Here is a 13,935-nt window from a genome sequence, read left to right as displayed (position 1 = left end):
GAAATATACAATACGATGTCCCGTGTAGAGCCAGCAACAGTGGCAAATCACTCCTTTCAGATGAACTTTGTTTGAACTTTGCTCATTATAAGCTCATTATAATGCCAATGCACGTCTCCATCCCAAAAGTTACCCACCTCTGAGGTACGACCACTCCTCACTGAGCATGCACTCTAGATTTTCCATTGACTGTACCTTTAAATGAAAGCGAGAGAATTTTTCATCAATGAATAAAGCAGTAAGTATGACCATGGTCACTCAAGCTTCACCTAAATGTAAGGAAAAAGGACAAAAGATGAGTTATGAAGGGAAGGAGTTGCAAGACTCCTTTGCAATTTCTGGGCTTGGTCAAATGGTTGAACCCCTTTTCCTCCCCTTGGGATGGGATGCTGCCTGAGAAGACTCCTTGAGATTGAGAGCCCTCTCCCATCTTCTGGGATGAGTGATGACTGTGCATTTATACATCACCGCTAGCTAAAAAATCCCACGCTGTAGTAGAGAATTTCCTGAACTGATATGCGAAACCTGCTTTGTAAATGTTGCATTTGAATAAATCATGCTATTCATGATCTCAGCTACTTGTTTGAAAGGTGATCGTACCTGCGGTCAACAGACTGTTCATGAATCCGATACTGCCTGAGCTGGGCCTATAGCTAACACAGTATTTCACATCTCCTTCTCCCACCTCCACTGCTTTTAAACTGCAACACTATTAAACGAATTCTAGTATAAGTAAGTGTACAGGCATGTTTAAGGCTCTGGGAAATACATTTTTAAAATGTTCTGATTAGCCACAGAATCACAGGATTTTTTCCTCTGATGAAAAAAAAAAAAAGCTATCAGTCATACATTGACTAGCAAAATAGAGAATCTTCATAGATGCTCCTCAATTTCTTGTGTTCTCATGAACTTTGAACATCTCAATCCTGAAAGCAAAATTTTCAGAAAGATGGTGACTAATCCTCAAGAGTTTAGCAGGGAATCCTTGAATACTGTATTATCATAAATCTGAATCGGGGTCTTAGTCCTTTAAAAAACTGACTCACAGAATTGCTATCCTTTGAAAGCAATACAAACTGAAACAAAAAAAAAAAAAGAAAATTCTTAATGGAGCAAACACTTTTCATATTCTAAAGAGCAAAATCATTTAGAATATCCTGATTATTTAAAACAATTGATACACACATATGTATGCATAATTTGTTTTTGAATTGGCAGAGCTTTTTTCTCTTTTGGAACCTTTAAGGGATCATCCTCTCTCTCCTGATTTTTTTTTTTAGCTCTATGAATCAAGAGCTCCTGGGAAGGAGAAATTACCTTCAAAGAAAAGTAAACTTCCGGGGCGGTGGGGAAGTGGTCTTTCTTATATTTCAGTCTCATAAGCACTTATTGCATCAGTAAAGGGTGAGGGCTTTCCACCTGATGATCTTAGAGGCAATAGCTGTGCTCTATGGCAAACATAGCTCACAGAAAGTTAGAATGTCTTTGTCCCTCACTTGTTTGATTCGGACGTCATTCGATCCTAAAAATTCCTGTGAGTCTGCATGTTGGCTACAGTGAAGAGATGGTGTGTTCTGCATCAGCTGAGCTGAAAGAATCGGGTAGGGCTTTCTCAGCTGGCAGCTTAAGCTCCTGAGAAACGTTTGTCATAATAAACAAATTACTCTTCTAGATTTGTTGGCTTTGATTCTACCTAAAGACACTCAAAGACATCTCTCTTCTCTCTGATGTACACTTTATTCTAATACATAAATGGAAGCCTTTCAGAATGGAAGCCTTTCAGAAAGGCTTAGAGCAAGTGATTAATATAGCTTATTTCTGTTTTGAGCTTATATGAATGCTGTTCTCTCCAAGAAGTAAAATAAGAGACCATAAAATGAATGTATTAGCACATAAGTTTGCAGAAATATAAAGAAAAAACCCAAATAATACTCTGTAGGAAAAAATCGGTGGGTATAAATAAAGATTTTACCTGCTGACCATGGGTAGGATGAAATTGTTGTTAATAATATTATAAGTCTTTGAAATTAAAAAAGACAGAACTGGCCTGAGAATCACTCTTCTGATAWGGTAGAACTTCAAAGAAGTCTTTTAGTCCCTTCATCTACTCCAGACTTCTTCTACAAGACCAGACTCAAGTCTATGCACATTTTTCCTTAGAGTATCTAGTGAATGCAGTAGAAACTGCAACTTACACTCAATTTGTTATCTCATTAGCTTTGACTTTCTGTAGTTGATTTACTTTATCAGGCATATTTTAAAGTGTTCCTTGAATGCCAAGAAGCAATAAAAATAATCTATGCTACTCTATTCTGCCTCCATGTTAGAGACTTCTTCACCTTAAAGGCATTTTTGACATTATCTATCACTGTGCACTCTCTTCACCTACTGAAATATAAATTTTTCAATACTTCATTTGTGAACCAGTCCAATGAAAATGCCAGCATAACCGTTCTAAAGATTAAGGACACTTTAGCATATTTCCTATTGTTGTTTTCCTATCTGTTTTAAAAGATTGTATCATATGTGTTTAGTCTGTATAAGTCTGTGTAATGATGCCATATGAACACTAGGAGATAAAGYAAAGGCCCCCATATCATGATGGGAGCTTAAGAAAAAACAAGGAGAAAATATTGCAATATTGATTAATATTATGAAACACATGACTACTGTGGTCATGACTTCATTTAATCATTTAAAAACTATGGATATGGGAAAATAAATAACCTACCATATCAAACTGGTACATTATGCAGTAGGATAGAAGCATGGTCATCTCTTATGGGGGGCAGAGCATCTCTCGTCATGATATAAATCTGTGAGTGTTCAAGCAGTTTCAATTACTACTGCATTTTTGCTAGTGAGACTATAACTACAATTCTAGAAAACTTTTATCTTTAGTGAATGTTAATCTGGAATCTATAAAATACTACATGTATACAATTACATATCCCTCAAGTTTGCTTTCTGAGTTTTAGGAACTGCTGCAACTTGTTCTTGCTCTGTGGAAGCCTTTACCTGAGGGCAAACTAGACCTGACAGCAGCTACTGAAAGTCACCAGTCGATTTATAATGCTTGCAGATAGTTTTGAAGGGCAAACAACTTGAACTGCTATATGCTGGTTGTCAGGTGCTGTCTCCTTTATGTAGTAAAAGTTGAAACTAAGACTGTGGGATCTGAAGTGAAGAAAATATTCAAGGTGATTGCTCTAAGTAGAGATGCATCCTGCAGGCTGAAGTGCAGTGTTAGGAGAAAATAGAGTCCTTGAAGGTGCAATACAACCAAGTGAAGTATATTAACTTTCTCAGCAGCTGCCAGGCAACATCTTCCTCTCTTTTACAGGCAGTTCAATCAAAGATCCTCTTAATTCTGACAGCAGGGAGCTATAGTATAGTTCTCTGCTTTTATATAGTTGGTGTGGAAGATAGAATGAGATTATATATCTCTTAGAAGACTGAGATACCCTGAAAGTGATTTCAGAATGTGCATATCTCAAAGGGCAGATGCTTTTGTTGCTAATAAATGTATGTGTGTGCATATACACATAGCTATATATTTTACATATATTTAGATAGTATGCTATATTTATATATATCCATGCATCAGTTGGGGAATTTGGGAATACTGTGATGGAGTCTTTGAAAGACTGACAAATAAGGCCAATTTCAAGCTTCAAAATAAAACTTCACCAGATTGACAGTCATTAACGTTGGTAATGGTTAGCTTTTAATCACTTTCAGTTATTTTCAGTAGTCATCTTCAACGCATATCCTCAATTAGCCATGAATATACACTACCATGGAGCTGAGGCTATGGAGTTAGTGCTGATAGCCCTGGTTGCCATGGTCAAGGAAAAGAAGTTTGAGAACTGCTAGATGAGAGAAGCCAGAAATGAAGTGGGCTCTCTTCTTTTTTTCCCCAGTTTTTCTCTCTTATAGTTGAAGTTTTATGCTACTTCTCACTTTCATAAAAGAAAAGAGGATGACCTCATTTGACCTTGGCATTGTAAGACTTATTTTTGGAAGCAGGACATATTCTGGTTTTGCCTAACATCTTTGCCTAACATTTCTGCCGCCTCTGCTCATCTTTAGTTCTTATCTTGAAGATTTTACCACTTGAACATATTTCCCCACACCCCATTCATGCAACTGTATCAAAAATTTGTTAGCCTTTTGGCAGTTGTGTTTTTTTCTACATTGATAATTTGCTTTATTACAAAACTCTCTTGGTAGTCATACAATGTTACAAAGTTCTTATACACAGTCACAGACTACCCCATTTTAATGTAGTTAGGTCTAGGTTCAAGGCAAATCAAATGCTTAATATATCTTGCTTAGTCTTCTACCTTATGAGTGCAAATGGTTTCTGCTGTGACTACACTTTCTAAGGGGACACTGTTTTACATAAAATTTAGTGTCTTAAGCTTGCAGTATTCTTTGTAGCACTGAGCTGGAAAAGACGTTTACTTATGACTAACTGCAAATGCTAATGAACTAGGCTTTGTTTATTTTGTTCTAATTTAACCTTTACTTTGCAGTATTGTGAGACAAAACATAATGTTATTTTGTCAGCAGATGGTAATCATAAATGAAATCAGTCACACGTGAGTGATATTTACTTCTGTAGTTTCAGAGGTTTGATCTGCATGCAGAACAAAATAAATTCAATGTACATTCTGATAAGTAAATTCTATTCAAGGACTAGCAGGTAAATATATACAGTAAAAGTTATTGCATATTCAAGGACATGGACAGAACCGCTTGTTTACAAAAAAGGAAAAAAAGGAAAAGGAAAAAGAAAAGGAAAAGAAAAAGGAAAAGGAAAAGGAAAAGGAAAAGGAAAAGGAAAAGGAAATGTTTGAAGAAAATATGTAGTCCATCCAGTTTGGATGTGAATACTTGGGACTGCATGCTGAATTAAGGGAATTACTGTTTTACTACTCCTTGGTGTACAGAGGTCAGAGCCAAAGTAAACTTTGATACTTCTGTGTTTTGCACAGCCTGAAGGTAAGAATACAGGCCCTCAAAATGAATTAATTAGAATAAATTAGAGACTTCCTAATTAATAGTTTTCTTCCATGTGGAGAGAGTGAAGAACTTTGAATGCCAAAGGATGTGATYATATTCAGCATAGAGAGCAAGAATCAATAAAACAGATTATAGGAAAAGGGTGATATTTGTGGGACCTCAGTCACCCAACCAGACAAATCGGTGAAACTAGTGTTCAGAGCCTGACACTACACTGAGGTACTGAAGGTAATAGCGGGGTAGATGCTTTTTGCTCAGCAGCCTAGTCTACTCTCACCCAAAAGAAGAAAAACCCACCCAAAAGAAGAAAAAACCTTCTCTGATTCTCTCCACAATGTTCTAGGACAATGAATGGCTTAACCAAGAGGTAAAGGCTGCGATGATGGAAAGGGACAGAAGATGGTGCATAGAAACACAACCAAGCCTATGGTCAAAGGCAGCCCATTGTGCAGACAAGTATGGTAGGGGCTAGGTCAAGAAACTGTCAGCTAAAAATTGTTTTGTCCCTTCAGCATGTGATTTAAACTGCCTTAACTTGGAGAGACAAGACCTAAGGTTTTAGGACTTCCAGAGTGAAGCTTACTGCTCTTCAGGGATGAYAGAATGTAAGATGGAGACATAACTGTCTGACCTCTCCATGCAGATACACCCAGGAACAGTATCATGTTTACATTAACAATGAGSTTGTTCCTGTTCATGTGCTTGTATACAGTTTTACTATGGTGAAAATTCACTTGTTTTTGGTATGGATGAATTACAAGATTCTCTGTTGACTGCTCTTTCTGTGAAATTGCCTGGGTTTCACAATGCAGAAAGTAGATAGCAAGAAAAGGAGAAATTCAAGGTGTTCTGGTTTTCTTCTTCATACACTAACTGTACTTAGCCCAGGGTGGTTGTTTTCTACAAAGGCACTAGAATGTTTAAATGATGGAGAAGAATTCATTACCTTTTCCCTGATGTGGCTTTGCCTTCATTCAGATCCTGCTCTGAGGAGACTCACTTTTGATTTTCAGTGCCTCACAGTTTAAATAAAGGCTCAGGAGAGAAAGTTTAGCAACTCTGTTCATCTGAGATAAGCACTGCAGATCCTGACTTCCTTTGTAAACCTGATTAAGATGTTACAGACATTTAAAAGTACACCCCACTTTATGCATTTACCACCACTCACTATTTCTTTGTTCCTCCTAACATGTGAGTAAGCTTCTGGCACATTACAGCCTTCCTTGTTTCCTTTCCCCTGACCATTCCTTGCACACAATCACAGAAAGCTTCATTCCTTCCCTCCTTGTGCCAGACTCACCTCCAAAGATATTTTATTTGTGGAAAAGTTKTCAATCTTCACCAGATATAACAACTTCAGAACTGGTCTTAAGTGTTTGAATTTGTTTGATGACTGAAGATGCTCCTAACCTGAAGGGACCAWAATTTTATTGTTTAGCCCAGGCATGAAAGAACTTAATTCTCCACTGTAAATGCTTCTGGCATCTTTCCGCTTTGAGGTTACAGCTCAGGCATCATCTCTCAAAATCAACAAATATCTTGAAACTAGTACTTCCAAAATGCATTGTAGACCCAATACTTGCTTTAAATATTGTAGTTACTGTTGATGTGTTAGTCAGGTGAGAAATCCTGTTCAAGTGTTTCACAATGTTTTCTGTTGCTGTTTCTGTTAACATAAATAATTCTCTATCACTATAAGTTGTTTTGCATCTAGATCTTTATTCTCTGTTACAACATGGTGATGCATTCACTGGCTAAAGGTCAATTGTGCTAGCACCAACTTGGCTTTTTGATTATTTCCAATTTATTCCTATGCTGTTTCCTCTATTTCTACCTGCTTCTTTCCTCACTAAACACATGGAAGAACTTTAAAACTGTAAGATGCCTTCCTCTACCACAGTATAGGCTATAAAATAATTCTGGGACACTCTACTATAAGGAACTGATTTACTTTCTCTTACCTTTCCATGATTTGGGGAGCACTCTGAAAAGGAAAAAAAATGCATCCTCCACCCCAGTCAAATATCTATAGAAATCAGCAGCTACAATTTCATTTTTCTTAAATATTGTTCCTAATAACTTCAGCCTTTCAGGATATTTTGTTGGAAGGATGTTGAATTTGAAGATCCCAAATGGATAAGCCATRCATTGTTCCCTGACTTAACTCTATATGAACAGAATATAGCATCGGCAGAGCCCGTACTGATCTTATTCTTGTAGCAGGAGAGTGAGATGCTCTGTAAGGAAAGTACAATCTGCTTAGACCTTTGGCAAACCTCTCAGCTTTCTGGACTCTTCTTAGAAGAGTTATGCTGCAAAGGGACTGTGTGTTGGGGTACAGGAGAACAGCATGGCTACACACACCATAGTGCCCAATGATTGCAGGTTTCATTACCCAAAAGCAATGAAAATGCAGAGATGGAGCTTTGTAACTCCTGGAGGAGATCCCTTCAGTGTATAGCCCCACTAGGATGATTCATCCTCAGGGGCAGCAAAGCAATGTGTTTTGTGTCTTGCTCTCAGTTTTGATTGCTCTCTCTCCCACTCTAGCTCTCTCTGGGACCACTTATGCAAGACAAAAACACCAGCTGTTTCTGGCACACTGGGTCATACATCAAGAGAGGGTGTGCTGACTGAACATGATCTACACATATATACACTGTGGAGAAAGAAAGGCACATAGGATGCATTTGTGGAAATGAATCAGCCTCATATTTTCTGAAGGTTCCTTAGTCCTACAAACAGCCGCCTGTCCTTTCCAAAGTATGTGAAATTGTGACATTCAATGCAAGAAAAATATTCCAAAGTTAAAAAAAGCAGAAATACAGTTGCATTTAAGGAAGTTAAGCACTCTATTTGGAGATGAAATTGTTCACCAATAGAATCAGAATCCAGGTTGCATATTGCAAGACTGGACTGAGTGACARAATTAGTCAGTGGTTCATGGGCAGAATATAATAACAGAATATAATAATGGACAAATAATAGAATCAATGACTTGATAAACCAGGCTGTATATGTTAAAAAGGTAACAGTGTATGAAAAACAAACCTGTCAAATCTGTTGTTAGATATAGATTTGACATCAGCCTTGCATAAAGGCATTTTTGGTTGATAGTATTATTTAAAAATACAGCAAAAAGCAACAAAAATTAAATATAAGCATTTATTTTTGTTAAGATATCCAGATGTCTACAGAACATCTAGATGAATGTTTATTGGACAGCTAGGTATTTGGTAAATCCGATATGAATTGCAGGTCCCAAATGAAGTAATTATATTTGCAAGTCACAAATGATAAATGTACACTTGCAATTATGTGTAACAAAGGAAAAACTGTCTGCAAGAAGTAAAACTCTTCCTCAATTTTTGTTTTACAAAGATTATTATGAAAGATATATTAGCCGTATTCAGTTTAAAGAGGACTGTTGTTTGATTTTGCCACTGTCATCAGTTAGTTTGTGAAATGAAACATTATCACTTGCATCACTTTCTTTGTGTTCTCATGCACTGCCATAAAAAAAAGGCATCTGAAGAGTATTAGTGCTGCACCATAAGCATACACCTATTCAAAATTATGACTTTTTTCTCCTTGTAAAATCAAAATTTAATATTTTGCTTGTAGTGCATGCTCATAATTTTTTGACATTTTCACAGACTGACTGTTTAATCTGTAGGTTTGTCAATATTTGTATTCATTGTGGTAGGGTTTGGATCATGTACCCTTAATAATTTACATTTAGCAATTTTAATTCTGTTGCATAAGCCTAGTCAAATACTTTGTTCTGTCAGCTTAAAATGACAGAAATTGCTGAAAATGGAGGCTATTAGCTAAATAAGAATGTCTGTGAATATTAGTGGTCCTGGGTGACAGGGAGTACAATTTTTCAACTTTTTTCAAATTACTTAAAATGTAAARGTATTAGAATAAAGTGTTTTAGAAATAAGCCAAAGGTTTTCCTTAATTTTTATAGCCTGGCTCTGCAAGATGTATTACGATGAAGAACTTTTTCAATGTGTTAATTACTCTGAAAAAAAAAAAAAAGAGGCAATCACTAATCTTTATTATTAAGGATCAGGACCTTGAGATATGCAAATTCAAAATATCCTCTTTTTTAACGGAAAATTTGAGAGTGCAATTTGTCTTACTCAAGATGTAGGAGCAAAATTTTCAATGCTCTCAAAGAACATACGTACAAGTTGTATGAATATAAGTGAAATGAGGGATGCCGGCCACTGTTTTTATTTGTTTTACAGGAAATAAAATTTCTTCCATGAAAGAAAAGAGAAACTATTCACTTCTTTTCACTTTTCTTACACAGGTTAAACCTTGGGAAAAAGTGGGAAAACCTATAAAAATCAGGCAGGTAATGACTCACAGTGTAACTACAGAGAGACTATTTGATTTTGTGTCCTTTATCTAACACGAAGCATGTAGCTGGAGATGTGAGCAAAGACCATAGTATGAGAAAGATGTGGTGCTTTCTAACTTCTAACTTTAGTTTGTAGTATGAATATAGCTGATTTTTTTTTTTTTGCTATCTACTCTGAAATTTTAATATACTCTGTGAAAATCATTGCAAAGTAAATGTGAAAAAAGGGGGAAGAGTTTATTGTCCTAAGGAGGGTCATTCCTCCAAATATCTTTAAWTGTATATTTTGAATTTTTAGTTCCTCCAGAAGAAGAAAATGAAGTTACTATGTAAAACAATTTCTAGAAAAAAGATACTTTCTCTTTTCTGCAAAATTTCTAAAATAGAGTATTTCTCTTTTAGATCTATCACCCTCTGAAAGGTGTGATATGCTAGAGCGATTTCTGCTATTTCACGTAAGGATAGCTTCATATTTTACTCGTTTTGAAAGCCTCTGGAGAATGGTTAAGTGACAGTAAATAACTCAGCAATGGCCTGCATCTTTTGYTACTAAAAGGAGTCTTGTTAATGTTACTTTAAAGAGCAGAAATGTGTATATTGGGGATTATGAAATTAATCCTTGTTAAATCTTAACAAACTTAATCATGTAAGGATTCTGTTTGGCAGCAGTCACACTCTGTAAGTGACGGTAAATAATTTGGTGTGCATAGAGGGAATGAAAAGTAATGTAATAGGATATTCTTTGAATTATTCTTAGCTTTACTTTGATTTATGATTTATACATCCTAAAAGTCTCTTTTGTGACTATTGGCAATTAGAGGATATGGAATGTAGCATTTTAGAGAGAGGCAAGTGAAACAAGGTATGTCAATTGCCATAGGCAGTCTATAGTCTTCTTTGGTATTTTCTTTGGGTTTTCATTTCTGAAAACATTGCATATGAAATTAACATGATATATACAGCATTTAGATCTCGATCAAAAATCACTTTTGAGTCATTTTGATTAATTGCAGTAGTGCCTCAAGATTTGAATCAGAATTAGGGTCTTACTGCACTGATGAATGAATAAGTAATAATAGTCCGTATCCAAAACATTCCAGGCTCCAGTCTTGGTCATCTGCTTCTTACGCGCATTGTAGTGGAGTTTGGGACTAAGACTCCTTCAGTCTAGATATATATCTCTAGTAAAAAAAATATGAAACTAACACACATTGAAAAGCAGTAAAGGGAATCAACTTGGCCAGAGTACCAAAGAAGATGAAAGAAAATGAGCTTCTTGACCAGCCTATTGTCTGATTACTGTCTGCCTAACAGGTAATAATTTCTCAATGGGCCATGAGTAAGAAGACTACAAATAGGAAAAGAGAGAAGATTCACACTGCTCACTGCTTATTATTTCACATAGACATTTGAATTAGCCTTACACTTTCTTACACTTGTTTTTCTGGTCAGTAGAGAATGTCTTAGAGRACAATTCAAGACCTAATTTAAGGACACTACTAGCCTCTAGATTTTCACCCACTTCATTTAGTTTCTAGAAATGATKGATAAACTCTTGGACCTGAAAACAGTAGGCTTACTCCCAAGCCTGTCGAAATCAATGAGTAAGAGATGATGCATACCATGTTTGGACATTACATACATGAGTTAAGTAGTAAGATATGTCACATTCATTTATTGTCATTATGATTAGTAAGAGAAAGTTAAAAGATCTGTGGAATCCTTTCTATTATTCACGTCAGACATTCCTCTTGCATTGGATTAAACATCTTCCACAATCCAATATGAACTATGAATATATATAATTCTTTAATAGACAATTCACTATTTAAATTTTCAAACAAAGTAGGAAAAATGTATTTCCAGACAAAATGAACCAGTTGGTCAAGTGGAAAAATCTTGTGGATAGAAATTGACAGGAATGCCAGAAAATATTACTTTATTTACCTAGTAACTCTTTGCTCATGAACTGATGATAATAACTGAAAGAAAATAAAAACAACAGGAAGTGAAGTGACAGCAACAGGAGTTTTACATTTTCTCTGAAAGAATGCTTGCCCCTTCGGGGAGAATAATTTATATTAAAGTAATGCAGATTAGTCTCTCCTAAAAAAAGAGAAAACTCAAGGTCTTGGTAGAGTAGCAAAAAAAGACAAGCAGAACTGGTCAGTAGGCTTTGCAAAGTAGCAGCATTACAAAACTTGTCATTTAGTCTCCCTGCCTAGTAGCAATACTACCACATTGAGGGTGTAGGCTCCAATTGCATTTTAGAGTAACTGGATTCACCAACACCAATAGGTAAAGAAGCACTACCAGTGCGGAGCGCTGTAGTCTGTGTTCTGTCTCTCAGATTTGGAGACTGAATCCTAGAATGGGTGCCTAGTTCTTGTTGGGGCTCACAACCATATCAGTTTTTGAGCCTACTGAAATCAAGAATAGGAGTAGAATAGGCCATTACATKACCCAGCTTACAACCCAGGCCACGTGGGAGAAAGAATTTCAAACTGATTCAGATTTAGGTGTATAAATCAGTTTGTTGCTAGTCCTCAAGTAGAATCAATCAATCTAATCCATAACTTAATTAATACATAATTTTGTTACATTTTGTAACAGTGCTTCTTAGGATGTCTGCCAGTTCTCAAACTTTTGATCTATTTACCTCTGTTCTTTTTAATAATCTTCTTACTGTTTGGAAGCAAAAATAATCTAAAAACAAAAGTAGGATGTGGTGGGCTTTATAATCAAAGTATCCTGAAAACAGGATACAGCATACCCTTCCAGAATTGTTTTGTTGAAAGGTAGATTTCCTTCACTGTTCCATCTGCCATCAGTACTAGTAAACTCCGACTGTCTGAAATACAGCTTGAAAAGTAGGTATCTTTCTCCAAAGGTGTCTTATTCTATCCAAGAGTAAGCACAATTTTCTAGGATCTCTTTTGCCTCATTCTTTATCCTCTGTATTATTCAGCACACATTCTGTCCCTTCTGAATTCCTCTGCCTTCCCTAGGACACAACAATACTTTGCAGATATCATGTCTTATTACAATTACTGAATTATTGGATACGAAGATGATTGTGAATACACAGGATAGTTTCAATTCATACAGAATGAAATTGTGTGCTTTCTCAAGAGATGGTAAACACAATTGTGGGTAGATTAAATAATCCACTGGCATCCAGGCAGCTTCCAAGATGAGTTTAAGTAACCAAAAACCTGAGGAGTGTCTTTAATGTTGCAAGTCCCAGGAGGGACCTATTTATAGCAGCTGTTTTTGTGAGGAGCAGAAGTTCGAGCAGTATCTTTTACATCAACTTTAAAAACATCACATTATTCTCATGCCAGTGACAAAAAAAAAAAAAAAAAGTGCATACATAATCTAGTCAGAAGAAATTCTGGATAATATATTCCAAGGACATGGGATGTCCTCTTTTCAGTATTGAATGAAATTTTTCTTTTTGAGGCAGACCCAGAATTTATAAGTAGTTTCCTTCTTTAGTATTTCTTCTGCTTTTAGATGAGTCCTTATGTAGCGTGCTGGAAATTTTATACACGATTTTAAGATTTTTTTCCATATACGGTGTAATGATGTGTAAGTGCCTAAGCATGGCTCTGGGAGCAAATGCCTCAAAGTTATATATAATATATATACTATATATATACACACACACTATATATATACACACACTATATATATAATATATAGAGAGTGTGTGTGTATATATATATATATCATATATAAACTATATATATGTTATATATAATATATATACTATATATATACACACACACTATATATATACACACACTATATATATAATATATAGAGAGTGTGTGTGTATATATATATATATCATATATAAACTATATATATGTTATATATAATATATATACTATAATGGCTGAACCTTGTAGGTTTAAGGCATGGAATATCACAAAATTCTGTGATCTACTCTTGGTCAAGGTTATAAGCAACCATCTGAGTTGGGAGAGTGTGTCATTTTACTTTATAGGTTTTTAGAGATATTTCCTAGATTTGTTTTGCTTTTATACTGTTGCTCAGCACAACTCTGATCTTTATTAGACCATTTTGTTAAATTGGCTCTCTCAATTCCCTAGGCCTTAACAAACAACTGACCTTCTTAAAATATTTTCTAGCGTTGTTGATATTGCATACTCTCCCTGCTGTGTCATATTGAATTGCTTTTTTGATTTACTAATGGTCTACATTAATTCAAAAAGTCCCTTTGGTATTAGTGACTAGAATGAAACAGCACAGCAGCTAAGATGCATCATTGTGTGTGTGTGTGTGTGTGTATTTTATGTATACATGTGTGTATATATATATATATATACATATAAACATATATAGCATCCAGTCTCTAGAATGAAGAAAAAGGTAGAAGAACTAAATAGAATGGTCCTATAACTTAGTTTTGCTCCCTGAGAAAAATGWTCAGATGATCATTTCTATGATCAGATGACTGTTTATTAGTAATAAGGCGTGGTTACCTGCCATGAAGAGAGTTCTTACAC

Source organism: Nothoprocta perdicaria, unplaced genomic scaffold (genome assembly GCF_003342845.1).
Source record: "Nothoprocta perdicaria isolate Ctin4 unplaced genomic scaffold, notPer1 scaffold_135, whole genome shotgun sequence".
Classification (NCBI taxonomy): Eukaryota; Metazoa; Chordata; class Aves; order Tinamiformes; family Tinamidae; genus Nothoprocta; species Nothoprocta perdicaria.
The sequence above is the reverse complement of the archived record's forward strand: the minus strand, read 5'-3'. Positions refer to the sequence as shown.